We start from the raw sequence: 13358 nt of genomic DNA, 5'->3' as shown, positions 1-13358 counted from the left end.
GTTTTTCGATGATACCTGAGTGGGGTATTGTGTCGAAGGCCTTTGCCAGGTCGAGGTAGGCTGTATGGACTGCCTTTCCCTCATCAATGGCCTTGGTGACTGTCTCGAAAAAGTCAACCAAGTTTAAAAGGCATGATCTGCCTTTGACAAAGCCAAACTGGGTTGGATCCAAAGCCTGCAAGTTCCCTATGTCTTTATTTATGAGTTCCATTATGATCCTCTCCATGGCTTTGCAGATAAGGCTTGTCAAGCTAATGGGACGGTAATTTCCTGGGTCGGTGGAGGCACCGCCCTTGTGAAGTGGGACCACAGTCGCCGTGCGCCACTCCTTGGGTACGTATCCTGAGGTGAGGCTAAGATTAAACAGCTGTCCTAACTGCGGGTTTAATTCCTCATTGAGTTCGTGGAGCACACAGCTGGGGACACCATCTGGTCCCATGGATGCTGTGTTTTTTGCCTTGGAGAGAGCAGTTCTCACCTGGGCGTTGGAGATGTTTGGGGGGCTACAATCCTCTGGTATAAATATCTCTCTTTTTGGGGGAGTTTGCACTGAACCTGTCAGCCAGTATGTTGGCAATGTGTGTAGGTTCAGTAATCTTCACATCATTTTGAACTAATTCTGAGCATATCTGGGAGTTTCCTCCTAGGTTTCTAACATAGCTAAAGAAGGCCTTATGATTGTCTTTTGAGTCCTTGGCGATTTTTCTCTCAAAATTTGCCTTGGATGATTTTATGAGAGCTCTTAGTTTTTACTTATAATGATCAAAGGTGTCTTACCTTTCAAGGATTTTGCTCTATCTTGTAGTAGCTTCCTCCTTTTGTTGTAGAGCTTGTTTATGGCTGGGGTCCACCAGACTGGACGCTTGCCTTTGGTACAAAGAGTCTTAGTTTTGTTTGGGATTGCCTGATCCATGCAGTCCTGTAGGTGCTGGTAGAAGACATTTGTAAGTGATTCAGCGGTTTGAGTAATGTTTACCACTGGCTCAGGGGCCTTAAAGGAGACCACACTAGTTTTTAGAAGTGTGAAGTCGGCTTTTGAGAAGTTTTTCACTGTGGTCTTTTTTATTTCAGGTGGGGACGGGATGAGGACCTCCAGCGAGATTAGTTTATGATCTGATCTCACCAGTGAGGGGTATACTTCGGTGTTGAACATTGTGATCCCATGTTCGTGATGATGAGATCAAGTATGTTTTCTCCTCTTGTGGGGATGGTGACTAGTTGTTCCATGGCATTTGAGTTTATGAACTCCAGGAACCTTTGGGCTAGAGTGTTTGGGCTTGAGTAGTGTTCCCAGTCTATATTAGGGTAGTTGAAGTCACCTAGTATGATGGTGTTTGGAGATACATTTATCCTCCAATGTTTTCAGGAAGGCCATGTGAGGTTCCTGAGTTTGAGAGGGTGGCCTGTAACATGCTACAAATTGCAGAGCAGTCTTGCCTATGGTTAATTGCACCCGGATGGTCTCCGATGCATCGTGCGTTGCCACCAACCTTGAGGTGTGGGTGTCCTTTATGAATATGGACACCCCCCCCTCCTTTCTTGGTGTTGTCCGGATTTTGGGGCCAGAACGCATGATATGAGGCGAAACCTGATAGTGCTGGGGTGCTCTCAGGAGCCTTGAACCAGGTTTCTGTCACAGCACAGACATCGATGTTCTCCATACTGAGAAGGGCCTCGAGTGTGTTCATCTTGAGATTGAGACTTCTGGCATTGAGCAGCATTACCCTTAGTTTTTTTCCTTTTTTGTGTTCTAGGGTGGTAGGTTTTGAATTTGAGCCTTGCCTAAAAAGGGCACTATGGGGGTGGCAAGAGCCTTTGCCAATATCCAGAAGCCTAGGGGTGACAGGTGCAAGCCGTCCCTTGCGAAGCAGCGTGGCATGTCCAGCATGTCATCCCAGGCAGACAGACATTGGATCCCCTTTGAATGACACCAGAATTTAAGCCAATTATTAAAGCTGATCATCTTATCACTGTATTGTGGCATCATTCTAGGTGAAGGTAGGATACTGCTCAAGGTCAGGGTCATACCTGCCTGGGCTACATAATCAGATAGCTCCTCAATGTCTCTTTTCATGTAGTCCAAGGAGGTACGTCTCAGGTCGTTGACACCAGCGTGGACAATGACTGAGTCGTACTTGTACCTGCTGTTGAGAGACCTGAGTGCTTGCGTTATGTGGCGGATTCTAGCGCCCGACAGGCAGCTTACTGTGACCTTCTCCTTACTCAGTCTGGTGAGCGGGACGTCAGTTTGTCTGACTATGGAGTCACCTATGACAAGTATGTTTGGTGTTGTATTTGGCCTTAAGGGCAGTGACTGCTTTGCACACTGATTTTGTTGTTTATGTGTTGTTTGTGTGGTGTATTGAGTTTGCAGTTGCTTGGGTGTCTGCTTTGGAGGCTTCTGCTGTTTAGGTAAATTTTTACTCAGAGCCTCCGAGTATGTCTTAGTGTGTTTATGTGTTTGATTCAGTGGTGTGGTTGAGTTATGTGAGACTGGAATTGTGGTGTGTGTAGTTGCCTTCTCCTCCTGCCTGGTCTTGCCAGTCCTGAGTTGAGAGAGCTCAGCCTCCAGTCTGGCTAAATAGCTGCATCTCTCACAAGTGTTAGTGTTACGTGGGAGGAGGAGAGGGTTGTCCGTGTACATGAGGCAATTGTAACATTGTCTCAGAATTCCCAGATTCACCAACTGGGCAGGAGAGGACGCCAGCATCTGACCCTTCGACATGCTAGAAAGAATTATGGGTTGGTATGAGACAGAAAAGTAGTGGGCTAAGCAGGGAAGTGGGCACTCCTGGGGGGTTTTGCTAGTGAGAGATTTGTTTAATATAGGAGTGCTTGACCTGCAAAGAGAATGCTTATAAGACAAGGGATATGCTTATAAGACAAGTGCTGAGCTTTTTGAGAAGAAAAAGCTATTTGGAACAAGTGCTGCACTTTTTAGTGAAGGTGTAAACTGTTTAGGTTCCTAACAGAGCAGTTCTAAGAGAAAAATTGAAGAACAGACTTTCTGGAGCCAGAAAGAGTTTAACCTTGTTTAACCGGCGCTGCCCGATGCTGCTCTAGTGGCAACTCCGTGCTAAATCGTGCTAAAGCACGTTAAAGCGTGCTTGAGAGCAGGGGCTGGAAAGAAGCAGGAATAGACCCAAAACGGACAATAAAACTACAGTTTCAAGTCAGTAACCACCTCTACGGGGGGCAGGGAAGCTGCTCAATGTTATTCACTGCCACTGATCAACAGAGAGACCCTCCTTCAGCCCAAGCAAAAATGGCCTCACAGAAACTTTCAAACAGTTCAGGAACAGCAAGCCTGTAACTGAACTTTTTTAACTCTCAGAAAAGTGGGAAAAAAGCAAGATTTTTTTTTTTTTTTTTTTTTTTTTTTACAGAGATAGCAGAGGTTCACAAGTAATATCAAGTTATAACAGCTTCAAACACAACAGTGAACTGATGCATACATCCAAAGCTAGCTAAGAATGACTGTATCTGAACACAGTCAAGGTTATGAATTGTGCCAGGCATAACCCAGACTCTACAGCAATAGTGAAGCCACTGTGTGACCTCCAAGGCTGTGCACATGAGCTGACCTTGCAATCTGACAGAGTTGGGGGACCTTTGTAGGGCAGACAGACCAAATAATGCCAAGTAAAGATGGGCCATGCTAGTATACCCCTTCCAGTAACAGTGACTGTTGTTGTTCACTTAACAGGTGCTTCAACAAACCATTGTTTATTAACTACCGCTCCTCCTGGCTGCTGTGTAACCCGGCCAAGTCGGTCTGCTTCTTCTTACACTTGCAACCTCTATCCTGCTATAAGACCTCTGACCTGCCTGCTTTTCAAGGACCCCAAAACTAACATCAAACATCTCAAATACATCCTTGAGGAAGTTGCTGACCTTTACTCAAACTACCCTCCCATCTAAAGGATACTGTGAAACTTGTAACCTCTATCCTGCTGTAAGACCTCTGACCTGCCTGCCTTTCAAGGACCCCAAAACTATTTTATTTTATTTTATTTTATTTAAATTTGTTGACCGGGAGTGTCCGACTGGATGTGGGTCCATTTTCAGCGGAGGCCCGGGGAGAAAAGCTCCACAGTTAAAATAAACAGACAGTAGTTACATTGGATTACATAGCGATTAACAATTTAACATAGAAATTACTTACAACATATTTACAGATGAAGAACATAGTACATCAGTAGACAACTAGAATCTTTATTTGTGAAGTACATAACAGGCATTAACAAATGCAATAATGAGAAGTTCCTGCTGTATAATAAGTACTAGGCTTATGAGCATCTGAGCTTGCTATCATCAAGGTAGTTAGTGGAGTGGAAAGAAAGGTAGTAGTTGGATGGGGTGGCTGATATTAGAGCTAAGATGCTAGGTCAAACATACTTTCACAGTATCCTTTAGATCTTCAAAACTAACGTCAAACATCTCAAATACATCCTTGAGGAAGTTGCTGACCTTTACTCAAACTACCTTTCATCTAAAGGATACTGTGAAAGTATGTTTGACCTAGCATCTAAGCTGTATAGTTAAATTGCTATTATCTCTGAAGAATAAAGTAACTATTGTCTGCTAAATCAACTATTGTGCACTAAATCTCCCACCTGAGTCTAGTACCCAGCAGCCATACCCCCCTTTTCTATCCCATAGGACTTGTCGTTCCCTCCTCGACTCCTATCTACCAGCTGTGTCCTCCATTTGCTACTTTACCCGAACAGCTAAACTGCAATTTCTTCCATCCCGCCACTAGGTGGCAACCTTACATAAGCCTAACTTGGCTTCTGAATACTCCTGACCCTAATTTTTTATGAATTAAAACCTGACCACTCTGAATCCTTTTAGTTATCTGGTATCTAACCTGAAACTTTTCAGACCTTTCTAACCCAATTTTCCCTTACTGTAATCCCCTTTTCCCTGTTACTCACCGCCTATATGAGCTCTCCCCTCTTACCTGGAACTACTACGTATGTAGCAGTATTCTGAAGGTTTCTCTGATTGTTTCTGTGAGCTTGTACTTCAACTGCTTCCTCTCCTGCCCACAGGAACCTCTATTTTTTGTCCTGTTTCCCTTGAACCGACCTCTCCTTTACTCTATTTCCTTTATTCCCTGCTCCCTCCTCCTAGCTGTAATCTTTTCTGTGCTTTTTGCTATATTTTCCTGTTTTTTTCCCACCCTTTCGCTGTTTGTTTCCCCTTTGCATCATTCCATTGACTCCTTCTCAATCTAGCATGCCGACTTGGGGCTAGCCCCACCCTAGTATCCCAACACTCACCTGCCCTGTTTTTTTCCCCGCCCATATACCTCATATCCTAACTTAAAGGCATAAAAAGGGGTTGTCCAGAGTGGTGCCATTCTTTATTAACTACCTCACTACCTCTCCTCCTGGCTGCTGTGTACCCCGGCCCAGTTGGTCTGCTTCTTCTTACAGTAAGTTAATGTATCTCTATGTAATTGATCACTGTTAATGTGTGCCTAATTCTGGAAGTTGGGGTTTTTGTATGGTAATTGCTTCTGAAAACTGTATTTTTTACCTGTCCCTGCCCATCAAGGGTCCTTAGCTAGTACTAACATTGTAATTATCTATCTATGGGTCCATCTAGGGTCGCTCAGGCTTAAATGATCAACTTCAGTGTCTGGATAAATTAACTGCTTAGAGTGTTTTTTTCTGTCATTTCCTACCCCAGCGTTTTATGTAGCCTCTGCTAGCTTACAGGTCTAATAACCCTTTCAATTACAAGGAGCTAGTTATCCTTATTCACAAGTGCTAATTGGTTACTCACCCACAGGCTACTTTCTCTCTGTTAAAGCGACCATAACACTTACACTTAGAGGGAGCTTATTATCTCTTTGTAAGCGCTATTTTGTATCCGTCGGCAGGCTACATACTTCTCCTCTAAAGCGAATAGTACCCATACAATCACTAGGAGCTAGTAGCTTTATAAGCGCTAATTGACATCCACTTGCTGGCTACATATTTCTCCTTTAAAGCGACTATAATCACAATATCTGCGAGTTTTAGCATCAGAATTTTTCCCAAAGGGTTGAAATGGAGTTAGGTTTATGGGTCAACGTCTTTTAGAGTTGTATATTCATCTGAACAACATTTCTATAGAATCAGGTGCAGTGATTGCCTGTGTTTGATTGCCAGCGTGTTCCCCATGCACCTCTGCCTTACCTTTTGCATTAAGCAAAAAGGAACTTCCCTACAAACACAGTTTCTGTACTGGTTACCTGCACGTAGTAGTAAATACACCACACACCTTCCTGAAGTACTCGGCACTACTTAGAGCACTATTCTAGCTGTAGAAACAACTGCGCAATTGTCAATATACCTATGTACCTATTTCTGTGCCATTAATTTGATTAATTTGAAATTAATTGCCACATATCGCTCTGATACACAAATGTAATGTAAGCAAACAGTAGGAGTGATACTACTAAGTCTCTCTGTTTGAGGCACTTTGTTGATAGTTCAAACTGCTACTCATAGGGCTGCTAAAACTGTTTTACATCATTCTCGCTAGGTCGACTAGTCTTTTTCCCTCGCAATTTCACCTAATCTAAAAGAGAATTGAAGCACGCCTTACTATCTGTTTATGCCCCTTTTTCTAAATTAATTACACTAATCGAAAAGATAGTTGAAGCGTGCCAAAAAGCTGCCTTTACCCCTTTCTCTTAAACTAATTACATTGGCTCTCTAGCGCTATTTTATTTTATTTGAATTGTTGTCTGTGTTGGATTCACTTGTCCTGACTGAACTCCCTGACTAGGGCTGATGAAATGGTATATGCATTATTTCACTTTGTTGTATGCACTCAATATCATGGGCAAATGTGTTTTATCTAAATCCACACGCTAAAGTGAAAACATTGCTGTATATGGTGTATGTTCGCTAACCTACCGTTCTTGTTACTACATGGCCCATGTGGGTTGCTAATTATATATGTATGATCTGGTGATAAGTTACCTATAATACAGTCCTATTTGCTTATAACCTATATTTTTGTGTTTCTGTGTTATGCATTTTACCCTATCTGGCTTAAAATTGTTACAGTATTTTAGTTACTACCTTATGTTTTCTGTCTCATACTGATCATATTTCTGCTATGATCTTATATGTTTTTAGTAGGTATGCATGTGTAAGGTGGCTGTCTTTCTTAAAGAAATTATATATTTTGCCTCTCAGCCTACAATTGATTATGCCAACTTCTATAATGAATTACTGACCTATGTTAATCTACTACTTTTTTCTCTTCTCCCTAAACAACTCAGCTTGTAACCTCTATCCTGCTGTAAGACCTCTGACCTGCCTGCCTTTCAAGGACCCCAAAACTAACATCAAACATCTCAAATACATCCTTGAGGAAGTTGCTGACCTTTACTCAAACTACCCTCCATCTAAAGGATACTGTGAAAGTATGTTTGACCTAGCATCTAAGCTGTATAGTTAAATTGCTATTATCTCTGAAAAATAAAGTAATCATTGTCTGCTAAATCAACTATTGTGCACTAAATCTCCCACCTGAGTCTAGTACCCAGCAGCCATACCCCCCCCTTTTCTATCCCATAGGACTTGTCGCTCCCTCCTCGACTCCTATCTACCAGCTGTGTCCTCTGTTCGCTACTTTACCCAAACAGCTAAACTGCAATTTCTTTCATCTTGCCACTAGGTGGCACCCTTCCATAAGCTTAACTTGGCTTCCGAATACTCCTGACCCTCATTTTTTATGAATTAAAACCTGACCACTCTGAATCCTTTTAGTTATCTGGTATCTAACCTGAAACTTTCTAGACCTTTCTTACCCAATTTTCCCTTACTGTAATACCCTTTTCCCTGTTACTCACCACCTATATGAGCTCTCCCTTCTTACCTGGAACTACTACGTATGTAGCAGTATTCTGAAGGTTTCTCTGATTGTTTCTGTGAGCTTGTACTTCAACTACTCAAACCCGCTCTGTTCGCCCTGCGGGCTCACTCCGATCCCCTACCCTACCCCCATATCCCACCCACCCCCAGTGCATCTAACCTTATACTTCACAAGCTACACCCTAATCCTTCACTCAGCCAGTCAGTCCACTTATCTCATTTAGATCCCTCCCCATTACCTCCCCTTTACCTCAACATTTACTCAACCAATCAATCCACTTATCTCTTTAACCACTCCCCATTACCTCTAGTTCTCACATGAGTACTCCCACTAGCTAATCCATTCCTCTACAACTCCACCCTATCTATTTAACAAACACCCACACACAGAATATATCTGTTTCACCAACCATTGCCATTACAGTGAGGCCAGGACTCTCTAACAGGTTTCTCTTTTTCTTTATCCTTACCCCTCTAACTTTATCATATTTCCTTACATCCTATGAATATCTAACCCTCTCTATATTACATCTCCCCCTAAAACAAACTACCCTATGTACTAGTCTAGCCCCACAATTACACTGTAATATTACATCCTCTTCATCCTACCTTCCACCACAATTTCATAGACTTCACCATATTAAGTATCACCAGACCAGAAAATCCATCCCCTTTTTATGCAAGCTCTTGAAACACTTTTATACTCCTCTAGAGCATCTACTACTTCATGGTGACATTCAACCAAATCCAGGTACAAACACCTCCACCTCAGATCCCAATTCATCCTACACCAACACCTCCGACACTCTCACTAATTCCCATAACTCTCTAGTCATAGGCCACCTCAATGTACGCAGCTAAACAATAAAATTACTCAACTACATGCCCTCCTAGACTTACACTCCTTTGACATCCTATGTCTAACCGAAACATGGCTCAAACCTGCTACTAAGGATAATGATATAATCCCACCAGGTTACAACATCCTACGCTTAGACCGACTTAATAAAAAAGGTGGTGGGGTTGCTATACTGTATAAATCTAAACTACAGGTATTATCAATAGATGTAAAACCTCCCCCACCCAGTAATCCTGAAATGTTAATCTCTAAGCTCCTGATTAATACCAATAAATCATTAAACATAATTTGCACCTATATCCCCCCAGGTAATAACATTAATACTCTTGAGAATATCCTTAGTTCCCACAAGAAACTATACTCCTTGGAGACTTCAATATAGACTGGAACTATTGTACCTCTGGCAATCCAACTACCCACATTAACCTTTATGGTTTTAATCAAATTATCAACTCCCCTACCAGAACCCATAAACGCAGCAATAAACAAGTCACCTTAGACTGGATACTGGTAAATAACAACCTCCTCTCTTATAAAACAGGTATACTCCCAGATGATATTAGTGATCACTCCCTTACCTACCTAATCAGGAAAAAAACATTATATCCAACCAAGCAACCTTCAAAACTACCTACAACAAAAAAATCTTCAAACCTGCTAGCTTCCAAGCTGAACTTAAAGCATGCAATTGGTCACCCTTAAAATACCTACCTCCTGATGAAGCTGTCTTTTATTTTAATTTAAACTTCCTTCAAATCTTAGAACACCATGCCCCCTCTCGTACAGTTAGAACTAGGAACAAACCAGCACCTTGGCTAACAAAAGAAACTAGACAAAAAATGATACAGAGAAATAGAATTTGATCCAAATGGAGATATACCAAAAACCCAACTGATCAGAAAACCTTTAGACAGCTCAGAAATACTACAAAGAAATCAATACTCCAAGATAAAAAAAAAAACTACTACCAGAAATTCCAGCAAACCCAGCATCAAAACCCTCAAAAATTCTGGGTAGGTATAAACAGCCTACTCCACCCAGGGCACTCCAAAACTCCTACACCTTCCAATCTAACTCAAAATACTCCAAGTCAAATAGCCAAGACTTTAAACAAATTTTTCTCTGAAACAGCTCAAACCTTAGCAAATACCCTATCTTCCAGTAGCATCCCTAAGACATGCTCTCTAACCAACTTACCTCCAGCCTTAAAACTGCAGCCTGTTCCAACAACTCTCATCCGTACACTACTTCACAAACTAAAACGTTGCATTCCTTCTGTTGACCTCCTCTCAGCTGAATTACAAATGGCAGTTGGTGTACTTGCTTACCCTATCTCTATCTTAATAAATAGAACAATTACAGAAGGTTCTATCTCATCACTCTGGAAAGTCTCACATATTATCCCATTACACAAAGGAGGCAACTCAACTGAACTCTCCAATTTTCGTCCCATAGCACTATTATCTCCATTAGCTAAAATCATGGAAAGATGCATTCATCGTCAACTCATTGATCATCCCCTACTAAATAATCTCTTAGCTGATTGCCAACACGGCTTTAGACCATTTCATAGTACCACTACCACACTACTATCCTTTATAGACAGTATTAATAAGAATCGCAATAACAACCTGCTCTCCTCAGCTCTATTTTTAGACCTCTACAAAGCCTTCAATATGGTGAATCACATCCTAATGTTAGACACCCTTAAATCACTTTTAGGAGACACTTTAACCATCAAATGGTTTAAGTCATATCTAGAAAACAGACAACAAGCAGTACTCTGGAACAATAACCTATTAACTCACCTCCCTATCTCCCTAGGAGTCCCACAAGATTCTATTCTTGGACCCCTCCTTTTTTCTATATTTATCAATAATCTGAATTCATCTCTCCCTCAAACCACCCGTATACAATATGCCAACGACTCTACATTAATCTGTACTGCAGCCTCTCAGGCTGAACTACAGTCTAGCACCCAAAAAGTCTTCAACTTAGCAGAAGACTGGTTCTCCAAATGCTGTCTCCTCCTAAACCCCAAGAAAACCAAACTCCTACTTTTTACCCCTACTCAAAAGACTCCCCCTATCTACTTCTCAGTAACATCAAATAATGGCACTGTAATAGTACCTGATACCACAACCAAGCTTTTAGGTGTAACAATTGATAATAATCTTAGTTTTGACTCACACATAAACTTAACTATCAAATCACTTAATAGAAAAACTTGGTTCACTTTATAGACTAAAAACATTCCTTACTCCCTCTGCCAGGACTCCTATCACCCAAACTCACCTAATTTCCACTCTTCTATATGCCTCACCTGTCTACACTAACCTATCCAAAAATAACCTAAACAAACTGGAAACAGGAAAGTGTAGTGACTATGGCAGGTGTGTCTGTACACAGCAGCCATAGCTGGATGACAGGTGAGGTCCCACACAGGCAGATGCACAGGGGTGCTCATAGGAGGGCTGCTGGCCATCATACCTCTGGCAGAAATGCCACAGCATGTGTCACCAGATGCATGTTTTGGACCATCATGGAGGCACAGGCATGTATGGAATGTTACACCAGAGATAGTTTGAGGCTCCAGAGGGCTACTCTTCCTGTTGTACATGACTACATCTGTGATCATGCAGATGCCCACTGTTATTTTGCAGTGGTCATGGATAGACAATTGGGTGAGATGGTGGGAATCCTCGACTGTGTGGAGTCTGTGGTAGAGCATGTGGTGGAAGTAGGGCATCGACCACATGGATGTAGGTCAGCAACACCAACAGGTGGAGGTCTACGTGGATGTGTGACATCTCACTCTTGCTCCTGTAATGGCAGTACCAGTAACAGCACTGCAGAGGGGGGGTGCTGTCCACACCACAATGCAGCAGGCCACATGCACGTGGTCCTGGTCAGTCCCAACAGGGACGCAGATCCAGCAGACAATTGCCATCATCAGGGGAGAGTACCATATCTTGGCTTCTGCCTGATGGGGCCAGTGCAACCACTGGCAGTGAACTGTACACCCTTCCATATACAGTCCACAGATGTCCAACATATTCCTGTATAGAGCAGCCAGATGGCAGAACTGTTTGAATCAATACACACACATCACCATCAGAGCTAGGGCACCTCCATACCTACACACACCACGTCTGCACAGGCCATTTAATAAACAATCACATAACCCACACACGATGTCAACCAAATGGCTCAGCCTAGGCCTCTGGCAAACCCACACAACACCCTGTACATATGATGATACCTAAGCCACATCCCTGTCTTCCATACCATCGATGCAGGGACATGCTAATATGGTTCTGATGCACAGGGTGAATGCACTAAAGTTTAGCAATGTAATGTTGAAAGTGTTGTCAGCTGTAATGTCTCATGCTTACATGTCAGGGTGTGTAGCTATCCAGCCATGATGCATTATTGCTGTTATTAACACTGACTGAAATATGGCTAACATAATGTATTCTGTTTGTGTTCTAGGTGTCAGTGTGTCAGGAGGATGTTGGTCTACTGTCCTTTCCTACAAGGGGTGTGGCACTGTGGTAACACATTGACTGTGTCATATCCCGGGTACAGCTAAACACAAGTAACAGGTCTGTATAACAATTACTGCATGTGCCACATGACTGATAGGTCTAAGGGGTGTATACAGGTGAGTGCATGGTGGCTGATGTAAGCAGCTCTTCTACAGTGGACAATGGTAAGTGTATTAGGTGGACACACCAAATGTTTGTGAATAACACACACAGACACATACACACACACACACACACACACACACACACACACACACACACACACACACACACAGGCTTTTATGTTGATGCAATACACAAAGAATACTGTTAACATGGATGTACTTCATTTTGCAGAGAACTCATTTTGGCCTATGTAATTCCATCAAGACCAAATTGCCAAAACATCACATCAGTAAATAATCAGTCCGCCAATTTTAATTTCATTGGAAATGGTACTGGCAGGGTATATGCCCTTCTCCCCAATGTAGTGCAATCCTGAAGTTGGTATACATAGTTGTGCTAGTGTGGGGACCCAGCCCCCCACTTTGGAGGGTGTGGGTTGGTGTAGAACCACACATAGTGTGATTAACAACTACTTAACCTCTTATCATAAACTGGACAGTATAACAGCACATTAAGTGAGGGGATACGCACAACAATACCCCCAATGTTGGTGGCTGCACCCACAACAACCACACCCAACTATGTATACCAACTCCACTATTGCTGTACAACTGTACAGTGGGGAAAAGGGCATTTACACATCCACTACTAGTTTTGATGGAATGAATTTCCACAAGATGATTGCTTTGCAATGTTACCTATTGTCAGTTAGTTCTTGGACAAATGATCTCCTGGGAAATATATTTTCTAAAAACTGAAGTAGATCCCACCACATACACCCACACTTACTTGGCAACACTGAGATTAGAACCCCTACTTAGGTACTTATTTCTATTAATGTGTTTGGCCTTAATTGCACACACCACAGAGCTTGTGGGGTGAGGTGTGTCCCGAGCTTCCTGTAAAGTGGACAACATCACCAGGCCTTGTACAATATGGCAATGGGGGATGTAATGGGTGTTAATG

This window comes from Protopterus annectens, chromosome 1.part0 (assembly GCF_019279795.1).
Source record: "Protopterus annectens isolate FY-2018-M chromosome 1.part0, PAN1.0, whole genome shotgun sequence".
In the NCBI taxonomy this organism is placed as follows: domain Eukaryota; kingdom Metazoa; phylum Chordata; order Ceratodontiformes; family Protopteridae; genus Protopterus; species Protopterus annectens.
This window is presented reverse-complemented; position numbering follows the sequence as displayed.